General features: G+C 36.9%; 1 pseudogene; it reads right to left on the bottom strand.

The window, feature by feature from the left end:
• Positions 1-904: 904 nt before the first annotated feature.
• LOC122133991 lies at positions 905-12730 on the bottom strand (annotated as a pseudogene).
• Between the last annotated feature and the right edge of the window lie 2377 nt (positions 12731-15107).

Genomic DNA, 15107 nt, shown 5'->3' on the forward strand with positions numbered 1-15107 from the left:
TAAATCATCAATTAAATTATGTGACATAAAATAATATAAACTAACAGAATACTGAAGTTTTAAATCTCAAATGATCAAACGTTTAACATGCCTCACACACAAATATAACTGAGGTCTTTGGTATTTAATGGTAAAATCTCAATGACTAAAATGCAGGTGTCCTGATTCTAAGCGGGAGCAGGTCAGTTAACACCTATAACATGCAAAAGGCCACAGAGGGGATTACTGGTAGTTTAGCTCCGTATCCACATGAGATTAAAAATTGATTGCCTGCTAGGATAATACTGTGAGAGTGTTACTGTAAATGCAATTTCCATTCACTTTTATAAATCAAGGGAGAAGTCAAAAAGATTTTCTGGGGAAATCAATGCCATGCCACAGAGGTGATCTGCAGGCAAGCTGAAAATAACTTTAATTAACACTACAAAGAATGAAGAATGTTACTGGCATCAAAAGCAACGATAGCTACCATGTTATAATTAATTGTATAATACCAGAAATTCATTATGCACTGTCAGTAGCTAGCTTGCACTGGGTGCTTATTGTCAATTTTAGATAATGTGTTTATGTGTCTTAATGAGGCTTCTGATTAATTTAGAAGATCAAACATGAATATGACTGTGAAGAATAAATAAACAGCCTAAATCTGATTTTTTTTTTTTTTTTTACGGTAGCCAAACTTTAAACATTGTACATATAATGCATTTATGTAATGCTCCATTCGATCACGAGCATGTACCAGTTCTTAGAAAGTCAACAGAATGGTCTCTTCAGACTATCGTACCTTTGTGAGTTAACAGATCAAAAAAAGTGCCATTTCATTCTCATGCCCTGATGCAGCACTGTTGGATATGTACTTCATCTTCTTGAAGATGCAGAAGGACTTTCCTTCTCCAGCTCTTATTCAAGACTCTCTTGGACAACAGATTCTCATCACTGGCCCCTCAGGAGACGTGTCCTCCATGCTGGCAATCTTGCTTACTTTCTCCACCAAAACCTCAGGACTGATTTTTGGTAGGCCATTGTCTAATGGACACCCCTCCACCAGACTGTTTCATTGGCGTTGGAGGAAATTGGGTATCGTCCTCAATCCCATCGTCCTCAGACATTGTTGTGATTTCACTTCTGTCCTGATTGTGAATCCACATCATCCCAGATCTAGTTCCTCTCGTAGTTTGCCACTTCTTGATATGCTTTCTTTTCCCTCGCCTTCAGGAAGTCCTTGTGAAAATTATGGAGATTACCTTCTTGCTTGCGGGATACTAATGTGTTACCCTGTATAAAGGCCTTCACATCCGTATATGGACTGCTCCATTGGCTTCAGGTCCAGACTGTTGTTTTTTGGCTTTTTCTAGTGCTTTACTCATCTATGAAAAAAGGAAATACAGATATCAATTAGTAAAGTGAGAAAAATCTTTAATTCAACAGGAAGTGTCATTCACAATTTATTTTATTTCATTTTTTACCATTTCAACATTAAAAGACAAACTGGGTTAGAAAGATCTTTTTTCTGATTGGTTAATTCTTGCTGGGAGCGTTTTACCATAAAATACTTTTGATAAACAGACATGTATGAATTCGTTAACGTGAAGAATGTGCTTTGTGTTTCAAAATTATTTTTTCTAGATTTTTTCCTTCCTAATCCGCCAAATATGCCGAGTCATTATAGGTAAGCCATTTGAACTATCGTTCTCAGATAGGTATAAATCAACTGGAGTACCTCTTCCCGGTAGACAGTGCGGGAGCTGTAGACTGCTATCTTTTCGGCAGGTCTCCTTGTTGTCATTGAAAGAGATTGTCCTGCAAACCCCCAAGGTTGGAGCTGTGATTTTGTGGCAGAACTCACAGAGGTCCTGCTGTAGTCCACGCCTCTGAAGAAAAGCCTAAATATTAATAAAAATGATCAGTTGCAAGGTATTTACCACCTGAAAAATGATATCTTAAAATACACACAGATCAATATTCATTTTATGACATCTCTGATCTCTTCTGAATCATTTTTGAAACAATATATCTTTCTGATTAACTTCTTTGGTAATTTGACAGCTTAAATTATTATGTAAAAACATTAAATTTAGTGGCATTATTACGTTGAAGTAATAATTGAGATTCTGTGGGTAATATCATGTTATTATTTTTTTAAAGATATCGTGGACCTTATTTTTTTTTTACTTATCAATGTAAAAAATAAAAAATAAATCTATAAATTTTCCCCAGTCCTCCTTTAGTGTCTTAATATTGTGTGTGTACTAACAAGAGAAGAGTAGAGTCTGTCACGGAGGTTAACGTCTGGTGTAAATCAGTGGTGTGCAAGACGGGCCGCCCAGCCCTGCGGTGAGTCTCTGGTGATGTGTCTGACTTGGAATCAGTTGTGCTTCGGTATTATGAGGAGTCACGAGGATGGACACATGAGCACACTTTGTGCCCACAACAGTAGCTCCTTACATTACAGAATCTACATTTCCTTTCTTCTCTTTGTGAACCAAGTACTGAGGCTAAATGCAGAGCCCAAACACAAGATTCACTTCATTTAGGAGAAAACAGGTCATTTGCATGTGATCTTTCTAAATTAAATTAACATCAGAAATAGTCCGGCTAGAGTGTTTTAGAAATGCTGCAAGTTTGCAATGAGAATTCCATAACATAACTTATTAGGTTATAGAGAGGCACCAATACATCACCTATAATATATATATATAGATATATATATATATATATATATATATATATATACATACATACCGACAATGTATTAATTGTTGGATATCATTTAATTTATTGTAATCATGTTTTTTATTCCTAATAATTACTCTTCATTTTATTGCTTACCTACACCTACCTGCCCAAATATGTATATATAAAATACACACACACACACCACACACGTAAAATGTCTTAAATAAGCGACATGTATGTGTGTATATTTACATTATATATAAATATACACATCCACCACGACATATATTTTGTAAAACAACAAACTTTTATAGTTTGGATGTGATTAATCCGTTTGACAGCCCTCTTTATATTAAGATATATATATAATATATATATATATCAGTATATATATATAATAGATGATATATATATATATATATATATATATATATGACAATATAACAATGTTTTGAAAGTTATTCATTAAATCTTCTCTTAAATACTACCTGCCCAAATGATAAAACCTGATATTCAGCACTGATCAAAACAGGTTGGATGCCTCTTTCACACATATATAAAACAAAGCATCTTTTGTTTACCATGCATAACATTGCTGCTTATTCAGCAACTTGCACTATAAGTATTAGATAATTTCAAGACTAAAAATCCAAAGTTACTTTTAAGAAACAAGATAACATTCTGCATGTACTAGCAAACAATTATTCAGTACTGAATCTACATTTAATAATTAATAAAATTGACTGAGGTGTGAGTAATTTGTAATATTCCATCAAAAAAAGTGAGTTTTATTGTTTAAAACCTCTATCGAAATGATCATATTAGTATTATATAATACTTATTTCATTGTTCCTATGTAGTATTGCAATTAAAAAAACATACACTGTGTCTGTTTGAAAGGGCAAAAGCAATGAAAGGAAAAAAGACGTCCATAGAATTTTGCAACGTCCGATTACAAAAAAGTACTTTAAGAGTAAAGAGTGTGATTAAATCCTTTTAAACAATTCAAACACAAAACACTGATCAGGTGACAAAAAAACATGCAATAATGAGTGACAAAATATCAGCATTGTATATATCTGCATAAATTATGTTTTTTTTGTTTAAAGCGGTATCAGCCAAAAACAATCAAATCAAGACACTGCAAGCTTCAGAGATTGAAGAAGCTATAAGAGGTCAAGTGTAATATGTCAAATACAGCACTGACCTCTAGTGTCATGTAAATGAACACTGACCAGCTAATTTTAGATCCCCACCAGATGCTGCTTTCATGTGTTTGTCAAACGCAGCTGTTCTGTGGAGAGGCCTGAAATACAAAAAGCGTGCCATGAAATTACTTGTGATGATTGCATGCTTTCAAATTATACTGTTTTATTATGTCTACATCAAAGTGGTTTGTGTTCATTAACCTACACAGTAAAAAGACCCTCTCACCTGACACATCAAACGTGGCATTCTGTAGGCGACTGAAAGAGAGCACCCCTCTGAGGCAGTTTGGGAAAACGTTTTTCCAGAAAGACGGCGTACTGGCTGTCCTTAGGGGTGACTTGGCCTGCCTCAGGTGCCATGTTACTACAGTCTTGGATAATGGCACCTGTCAACACATACATTATGCAAGTTAACAAGATTTTATCTTTCTGCTGACATCTCACATCTCTATCAAGTCAAATCTAGAGGGTACCATGAACAAAACTGACTATCTCCTCCGACTAAATGCCACTGAAGACCATGCTGAGCCCATCTGATGTCTAACAGATTGAATAGCAGTCATGCTGCGAGAGCTCACATTCCTCTCTGTGTTTATCACATCGCCATGACACTCACCATATAAAAGCTGAGCCACTTGTTGGTCGAGCACCTCAGGTGCTTTTTGGGCAATGCGCTCTGTCACCAAGGTGGCACAGGAGCCCACGGGCTCCACAGTGACAGGGCAGGAGGGGGATGTGGGCCTCTGTAGGAGGTGATGGTCAATCACTTCCACAACAGCGTCTTCCAGTTCACTGTCAGCACTACAGAATAACACAGATTTAGTATAAAACAACTGACCAAATCTACTGATATTCACTTCAGAACTTTACTGGCATTTCACAGATTTAATAATAATAATAATAATAATAATAATATATATTATTGGCATATTCTAATATTTATTAATATTAGAATATGAATATATTTATAGAATGTATTTATTTTATGAGTTTATTTATTTATATTAATATATCAAAAAATGTCTCACATTTCAGCACGTATCCTGCTTCTGTGGTCACAGGTTCAGTACATAAAACACTTTATATGGTCGCTATTAATGGTGCACTTATCAGATTAATATATAATAACTGTTGTAACAATATACTGATATTTATTTTTTGTTGCCATTAATTTTTAAAGAGACCCTTTTAGCACACATTTACGTACATCCAGGCATATGGTGCAGTAAAATGCTTCATAATTCTATTGCAATTAATTGCTATTATTATAAATGTGTTATATTTAAATATATAACTACTACTGTTTAAAAGTTGGCAGATGAGAATTAGGTAATTTTCTGAAAGTCTCTCATATGCTCAGCAATTTAAAAAAATGACAATATAATTACAATTTGAAAGAACCAGAAGTGTAATTTATGCCTGTGATTGCAGAGCTAAATTTTCAACAGTCCCATTACTCCCAGTCTCTGTGTCACATGATCCTTCAGAAATCATTTAAAATACAATGACTTGGGTGCATAAGAAACTTTTCTGATTATTATCAATGACCAACAGTTGTGCTGGTGCTTAATATTTTTGGTTTTTCAACATCCTTGATGAAATGAATGCTCAATTGATGAATTGAAAGCACAAAGAATGGCATTAATTTAAAACGATAAAAGTCTTTACTGTCACTTTTGATGAATTGAATCCATTCTTGCTGAATATTGCATATGTGCTACAGAACAGAAGACTGACCTGGGCAGAATATTGTGGTCGACCAGCGTCAGCATCCAGTTGTTTATTCTTGTGCAGGCCGTGGAGGTCCACCTCGTCCCTGAACAGCAGGCAGTCCTGCGACAGACCGGTTTCTCTCAGCCAGAAAGGTGCAGTCAGAGCGCAAGGGGAACTCAGCCCGTGGATGTTGAGTACAGGGACCGGCATCTTCTTACAATCAAGACTCTACGAGAGGACAACAATAATAAACAAAACAATCATCCAGAATTATCACCTCTATTACCTCTGCCACAATTCTCAAGTTTTCCAAGAACACCACAGCTAAAGTGGTTTATTAGGTTGGGGATTGCATACCTTTGAAAGGAAAGTAGGCGAAGGTCAGGCTGATACCATGGAGTCCATATCACACAGCCGCATTTCCCAATACAACATGCAGCCCTGTGCTGTTCTTACTACAACCCTGAGAATGAAAGAGAACAATGTCACAGGCTGCTGGACTAATATAGGACATGAATTCATAACTGCAAACCCAGTTCTTCATAATAAGGCTTTGGTGGCCTCTATTAATCCAGGCTGAAATACAAAACTAGAATATCGGTTTGTGGTTTCGGTGACATTACCTACGCATAAATATTTACTGCAAAAGCAGCAAGGTACATGACAATCTGTAAATGCATCCAACAGACTGTGAAGACTTCCATCTCCATAAAGAGCTTCATCTGCGAAATAATGTTGAACTTATGATCACCCGGGTCGCTTCTAATATTACTACACGTGTCAGAGATAAACACACATTTTGTGGCTTCTTCTCACCAGATTTAGTACAGCAGTGTATTCCTTTAACAGATGATAATCATGAATGACAACAAAATTAATACAAATAAACTAATTTTCTGTTAAGGTTTAATATTTGTTCTTAACCCAAAAATGAAAATTCTGTCATCATTTTCGCAACTTCCAAGCCTTTTTTTCTGTTCAACATAAAAGGAGATGTTCTGATGAATGCTGACACTGCTCTTGTTCATACAACAAAACAATACAGTAGCCAGGGGTTATCAAAAAAAAAACAAAAAAAAAACGCTCCATAAAATTAGGCCACATTAACTTATGCACTATATCAGATCAGGGTTATTCAAATCTTACCCTTGAGAGCCAGTGCACTGCAGAGTTTAGCTCCAACCCTGATCAAACACACCTGAGCATGCTAATCAGTGTCTTCAGGATCATTAGAAAATCACAGGTAGGTGAGTTTGATCAGGGTTGGAGCTAAATTCTGCAGTGCACTGGCCCTCGAGGGTAAGATTTGAATAAACCCTGCACTATATAGTCAAATTATGTATTTGTGTGGAACAGATCTGTTTTTATTAGCTGAAAATCTTCCTCTCTGCCACAGCTCAAATCTCATCCACACTTCCACATATTCAATATTGTGAGAAAACATTTAATGCTAAACAATAATGTCTTGGGAAACTATTTTTACAGTAAGTAACAATATGCCTAAGCGAAAATGAATTTTAGAGAAGCTATGATGAAGGGCACCTCAGATTTTCAGAGAGTAAAATAACTTAAATTTCAGTGTTGTTTCCGAACATGATGAAATAATAGCACAGCTTCAGAAGACTTGGAAATATACACTACTGTTAACAAAAAATAAAAATAAAAAGTCTGGAGTCTGTAAGATTGTTTAATGTTTCTGATTATTTTTTTTGCTCACCAAGGCTGCATTATTTAACTTAATTAGTATAAACATTAACATTGTGAAATATTTATTACAATTTAAAACAAAAGAAACTCTCTCTTTTTAAATATATTATTATTGTGAAAAACATTGATTTTATCGATTTTGGAAACAGATGCTGCTGAATAATTTTTTGATTTTCTGGATTATTTGATGAACAGAAATTTAAAAAGAACAGCATTTATTTGAAAAAGAAATCTTTTGTAACGTTATAAATGTCTTTACTGACATTTTTGGTCAATTTAATGGATCCTTGCTGAATAAAAGTATTACTTTATTTAAAAAAAAAAAAGATAGACCAACACTTTTAAACAGTAATGCAGTTATGGACTATATGTTTATTAAAATGTGCTTTTCCTCTCTCTCTCTCTCTCTCTTTCTTTTTTTTTAACCTTAAGAACCCACAACTCTATTTCGAAGCCTATTTGCTGGACCACTTACGAGATGAAGAACACTTTTAATAGAATAACACCAAACGCCATCGCCCTGGATTCAGTAAAACCTTTCATCCCTCCACGCGATAACTCCTCATCCAGCGTTAATTAGCATTTGGCCTGCTCCATTACTCCAGCCGAATTCAGAAGCCATCTGTGACGTCAGCATTAAATGATGTACTCTGATCTGGACTGCCAGCTGGGGTTTGTTTGAAAATGCTGGATGACGGACTGTCAACACAGAGTGACTGAGCTCAAACTGGCAACAGACCGGGGTGAGGCTTGTTTCGGGTGGAGGTTTTTTTTTTTTGGCAAGAATCCCTCTTTCTCATGTGATAATCATCACCAAAATCTCTGTTAGATGGGGAAGTTAAGGAAAAACATGCTTATTCATGTCCATATGTGCATGGCCTGAGGACGGCGCAGGAAGTTAGTCACTGCAATGTGAAATGGACCACGGGATGGTGAGTAAACAGTACAGAACCCTGCGGCTCTTGGGTCAGGGTGGAAAGAGCTCTAGTGTGCACTCTATTTGCAAGCTCACGCTTCGATGCAGACAAAAAGCACTTTGACCACAAGTGCAACCGATAATTTCTTCAATCATTGACTGAATTAGTTAAAGAACCCATCTCTGCTTGCTTCTATGAGATGAGAGTCTCAAAGTAAACATGGGGCTTCAGTATATCTGCCCGGCCGTGGGTGAGTGCAGGTGTCAGGGTGTTTGGGTTTTAAACAACAGTGTTTTGGGTAGAGAGATGCACTGCTGTTGGACAGATGCTGTCAGGATGATGTGCAGCAGGTGTTATTGTCTCTGCAAAAAACAGGGCTACCTTCAGTTTGAAACTGAGTGCATTAAGCTGAAAAATCTAGAAAAGTTGGAATTGTTCTTATTGACTAAACCTACTGACAGCACCTTTAGAAAATAGTCTCCAAAAGATGGATGCATTGGCACCAAACGCTCATTAAATTTTTTTAAACCATTTTTAATAGCACACGTATACAATTATAAAATTGTGTACATTAACATAATATATATATATATATATATATATATATATATATATATATATATATATGAACATTTACTCGATTATACAGTTAAGCCATACTTGTGCCAAATTATTTGAATGTCATTTGATTGTACTTCATATACTTTTTTTTAAAATAAATGATACACGTATAAATAATACGATAAAAGTACTGTAAAAACACATAAACAAGCATGCTTGCGTAGTTTCTTTCAATGCATGTAGCGTTAGTTGTTTCTATCATTGGCGCATGCGGCCAGAGTCTCTACACGCGCGTCATACCATATGACTTGTGTCAATTTCAAGTGTATATCAACACAAAAGCATACATTCTTTATCACACCAAGCCATCATACACAGCAAAACATACTCATGCTTACAAACATTGGACACATTTTAAGTGGGTAAAATGGTAGAAGCAAACATACCACGCGCAACCCTCTTTTAGCGTACAGTAACGTCAGGGGCGGATTTAGTGAATTGGGGGCCCCAGGCAAATATAGGAATGGGGCCCTATACATTTGCACACATTTACCTAGATCAACCCTCGAGGTCCTTTTTTGGTCGTGATGCTTGCTGCTGCACAATGGTGCCACATGTTTGTGTCCAATGTTTCTCTACATTTTTTATGTAACATGTTCTAATGGGATTCTTTAATTTACATTTATGCATTAGTCAGATACTTTAATTGATATTTCAGGTTGGTAGACCACGAAATAGCAATTGAGTTTACCGTTTTGTTTTAGCTTTTACCATAAACAAAATAAATTATAAAATGATAAACCTCACAACTGAAACTTTATATTTCTGGGATTAGTCAGAAGTATCAATTATTCTATATATTTAAAAACAGATTTATGTGATTACATATTCTCATTGGGCTGACACAAAAAACTGCAGACTGGATTATTGAAAATGCACATTCATTCGCTCGCCAGGAGGAGGGGCTTTTTTGAGTCAGAAATATAGTGTGTTTCCCCGTTAACATCTCTAAAACAAAACAGCTCAGCTCATAATGGACGTTATCACGGTACAAATGCAAATGTTAGTTACCAGCGTAAGCCTACATTTTATTTTAGAGTCATGTTAACTTAGGGCTGTCCACAATCCATTAAAAGATAAATCAATGATTAATGGCATGATTGTCATTAGTTTAACTTGTGAATAATCGCAACGTAATGGCACATTTTTATCTGTTCACAATAACTGTACCTTAACATGCATCTTTTCCCATGGTTTTCACACGACACGGCCTTAATCTAGTCGCAGACTAAAAGCATGTTTGAGCTGTGTCAACTGAAAATATCTTGCTCTGACATATGCTTAAAACTCAAGTTTCTGTGTCCAATATGCACACCTGTAACACTTTCATTTTACGGCATTTTTGTAATACAAAAATTACTTATGCAGTAAAGTGTTTTAGTATTAGTGAATACCAGTTAACAGGAGCATGAATAGTAGACATTTTCAATAGGTCATGGATTGGTTTTTTCGCAAAGATACTTCAGGTCTATGTAGACCCATGATAAAAAAGAACAACGAAAATAGCGATCTTCCTATTACTTCTCTTTCTTTGCACTGAGCACTTTAACAAACGGCGAGCAAACCTGTTTGCAGTTCGGCACTCATGACAGGGCAGCTCACTTCGAACTTCAAATGTAGAACTAGTTTATTATTTATTATTACATTTGTTTGCCTGTCGCTGTCCACATACTGTATTTTGATGCAGCAAAAGTCTCAAAACTTTTTTCATTGATAACATTTGACTAGCGTTTTGTTGTCATACAACGGGATGAATATGTGAAAGTGTGACTGAAACGCGACCCATTACATACCTAACCTCTCCCTTCCGAGAAAGTTAATTCTGCACACATAATCTATAAGTCGTTCCGTCGTCTGATATAAATCAAATAGAGCTACAGAAATAGGCTTGAACGACAATATCTGTGCTGTGATTTTCAGCTATACTTATTATAGAAAATTAGATGAAGGCAACCATATCAGTGTTTTAAGAACTGACGCCGCAGGTCCTTTTCAGCCGCGCGCTTGAACTGCAGAGAGAGAAGTGTGCGCGCCGCTGGGTAAAGAGGGACTTCGCGCTCGTAGTCGGAAGTCAGCTTTATAATGCATACAATTTTATTTTGCCTACAGAGCTGGATACAACACGAAGCACGTTCAACTCGGGACGCGCAGAACGATTGGTCGGTGCATAAACACCGTAACACAGCAACCGTTCGCGTGTTCCGCTCTTAATGCGCATCTCCTACTATGAAAAAGCATTATGGGGCCCCTTGGCTTTTGGGGGCCCAATGCAGGCGCTACCTTTGCCTAATGGGTAAGTTTCCGCCCCTGAATAACGTTCCCAATAGTCTTTACCCGTAAGTCACGTCCACTGACAGCTCCGTAAATATGCCTCGCATTGTTTACACGGACCCGAGTTCTTCACGTAACGGACTATCACTAAGGGAGTAGAAAATGCCCTTCAATGGCCTCAGTAACATGTGTGTAATGGTCTCAGACAGTGGGTCTCTCACTGTTTAAGTTTGAGTCCACTCTGCATTCAGTGGGTTTGCGGAAAGCGCACACGTGACCTACGTCACACGTCACACGTGTGTCGGAAAATGTAGTATGTTGTGGACTCACGAAAGCCCCTAAAATAATAGGGCCACGTGTTACCTTGGAGAATCATCATCTCTATGCTAGTGCTCTCCTAATGGTGACTAAATTAAATTACCCGTATATACACGTTGGAAAAAATAAAAATATTTTCTCTTTGAGAGACAAATGAAACAAAACCATGATGACTCCTGCACCGCACAGATGTTTTTTATTAGTTTTTTTTGCCAATCACTGCTAATTAGAATGAAAAGTCCCTCAGTGAACCCTTTAAGTATGTCTCACCCTGTTTTGTTGCGAGTTTCATTAGGAATTTGTCCTTTAAGGAAAGACACGTGCTTGTCAAATGAATTAACAGACATTATTTTTAAAATGTTTATATATTAAAAATGAACCAAAATTGTTTCCAATTGGTTGCCTGAGTATCTGAAAACAGCTTCTCTTGATTTTAATACAATTGTAACATTATCAAGTAAAAAGTAGAAAGGCATATCTTTAAAAAAACACTTTAGTATAAATATACAGTACATTAAAAGTATTGGACGTATCCATTCTATCCCTACTCCAAAAACACATTTAAAAAAAACCTAGTGTTTTACACTGGGGAACATTTTTCTTCCTACATTTTACCGCTAACATTAATTTCTAAGTGAAAAAAAAAAAACATCCTAAAATTTCATCTGATTTATGTAGGTGGTTGGGTGGGTGGTAATTGTAGGAAGGATCCTACTGGAATATTAACGGACATTTTTGTCCCACGTGGTGGCGCCACCTTTGTGTAGTAACATCAGTGTCAGTCTTGAGGATTTGATTCGGCGCGCTAAGTGTCTCTGATATAATGCTGATGCTTTGTTCTTTCTTGACCTGCATTTCTGCTATGAATCACATTTTGTCCAAGTAGCATGTCGGTTTAAGATCTTCTCATCGTAGTTTGCCAGGTAAACATGCCTTCCTTCTCCTCGAAGACGGCCTTGCCACCCCAACCTGAGGGATCTGGGGTGTCAGACAGCCATCTAAACGTCCGTGGTTTAGTGTGCAGCTGATTTCGACTGAACGTCCAATATCATCTGTATAAAGTACATTTTAATATTATAAAAATAGATTAACCTTCAAATAGGATTTCTATGATTTCATCTGGCTTGAAAGCTGAGCTCCATCTGTGTCCTGAGCATCGTAAGCGAGACTGCTCTGCATTGTGGGACCTGTCGGGGTCTGGGGTTGGGTTTGGGTTTGCGGGATTTGGGACGCTCTATAGAGGCCCTTGAAGCGCGCGGAAGAAGGCTTGTAACTCTTTCGGAACGTCTGCAGGTGCATTCTGGAGAGAAAAACACAGAATATTTCCTTTGAAAGACTAAAATCAAACTTAAATAATAGATTGAAATTAAAATAAAAACTAACATATTCTGGTAAAAACTGTGAACTAAATTTCTTTCTATCACTGTATAAATGAACTAAACTAATTGAATAGAAACATTGACATTATTTTTAGTTTTAGTATCTGCATGAAAAAAACTAAGAATGATTCAAATTAAATTCAGACATGACATCAAAAACAAAATACTATAATAAGACCTGAATGAGAGTATTAATTTCTTAATTTCTGAAAGTGCACAATAAATAAAGTTATTGTCTCCCTAAAAGAAGGAATCAACCACAAGAACTCTAGAAAAATAAAAAAACACAGGAAAGAAAAAAAAAAAAAAAAACCAGCAGTGAGCCGCAACATAAACACACCGAGTTGTCAATAATTTCGAATCCCACTTTCCGTGACGGCTTGCACATCATGAGGTAACACATCAAGGATGCAAAGCATCGAGTTGTTTCAAATTAATTTTTTTCACGCGTGCCAAAGTAAGTTACAACCCCAATCTTTTTTTTTTGTTCACCGTAATTTTTTACATGATGACGTGCTTATGTAAATCTCGGGGGTTCAACATGGGATTCACAAAATGTTTGCTCTTGACAAATGGCTCAGTAAGCCAAGCTTTAGTTTGCTTGACGCTAGCTGGCATCACACTGAATTCACAGCCTGTAAAGATGATCAATATAGTATGTTTGTATTTTTTATAGAGCGTTTTCAGAATAACCGGGAAACTATGGCAATGAGCCCTATCGTTTGAACTCTGCGCTAAGCCGTCTGGTTACTGAAGCCACTAAGGTCGTGAGGGTTTGAATCCAGGGTGGTTAATGTTGGGGAAGGTCGTGGCCTAATGGTTATGAGAGTTTGACTCCTAACCCTTAAGGTTGTGGTGTTCAAAGTCTCGGGCTGGCAATAACCACGACTGAGTATGCCCTTGAGCTCTCCAAGCTGCTCCCCGGATCCACTTTGCAGCATAAATGGCTGCCCTTGCTCAGGGTGTGTGTGTGTTTCACTGCTGTGTGTGGCACGTTTGGTATGGGTTAAATGCAGAGGCACCGTGATTCTGAGTATAGGTCAATCACAGACTTGGCTGTATGTCACGTATTAACAGCACTTTCACCAATCAGCTTTTTTTTCTTCGTTAATAAATAAAATAACTTTTTCTTTTTTTTTCCCAACATGCCCTGTATGCAATAAGACCAACTCACCACACAGGTCATTCTCAACCAATCAGAGGCAGTCTCGTAGATCGGCCTAAGACAGCAGCTAGGGGTCCTGGAAAATGGAGGGGTTTAAGGAGACTGAATCTTAGAACTGCTTCAAACACAATTCATTTGAGAAGCGTTGGAAAATTAGGTGATATTAAATGAATATTTGTGATAAAAAATCACGCATTTTTTTGAGGCTTGCATGCTTGGAAAACCATATCGTAGGAGGCTCCCAAAACTATATGTAGAGAAATCTTAAAAATGGCACAATAGGGCAACTTTAAAAATTTGTGTCCATCAGTTCTTAACATACTGATCTGGTGATCTAGTTTTCAGTCAAGCTCATATAAACAGGTTTTTAAGATTGTAGAGGGGGGGGGATTCTTCAAGTCGAGTATGGTCTTGGAGGATATAATACATTTAATTGCATTCATAGCTGGGATTCTGTCATATATTCCATCATCTCACGCCTGCCTACGCCCTGATCAGGGAAACATTCATGAAGCACCATAATCAGGAGTAGGTAATCTGGCTCTCGTGTTGACTGGGGCGGGGTGAGATCCCCTGGAGTCCTGGGAACAGGGGTAGGCTGATCCATACTGGACTGCTGACGGAGCAGAGAGTTCCTAACGGCAGGCTGCCCTTAGGGTTCCTCTTCCTCGACTATCAGACTTCAGGAGGTTCTGAAGATCACAGGCCATAGGAACGTTTCAAACTATTTCTAAAACTGCTGATTGGCAAATTTTGTGAAATATGTAAAATTGTGGTCTTACCACGTGAATACTGGCCTAGACATTGCGCATTTTTGGTATTTCCGGCATGTACCTACCTGCTTTTTTTGTTTCGGGAGAATTGGTGCTACGGCTAGGTATGGTGTCTCTACGTGAAATGATAGTTGTGACAATATTGATTTATATATATATGATATATATATAATAGATATATGATCTATAATTATATATATATATATATATAGTCAATATATAATAGATAGATAGATAGATAGATAGCATAGAAGATAAAACAACAAACACACACACCACGTTATACGCTATCATTGAAATGTTTGACGCTTAATACACGGTCTTTTAAAATAAGCAATGATGCATTACATTGAATTTAA

The sequence above is a fragment of the Cyprinus carpio genome, chromosome A16 (assembly GCF_018340385.1).
Source record: "Cyprinus carpio isolate SPL01 chromosome A16, ASM1834038v1, whole genome shotgun sequence".
NCBI classification, from domain to species: Eukaryota; Metazoa; Chordata; class Actinopteri; order Cypriniformes; family Cyprinidae; genus Cyprinus; species Cyprinus carpio.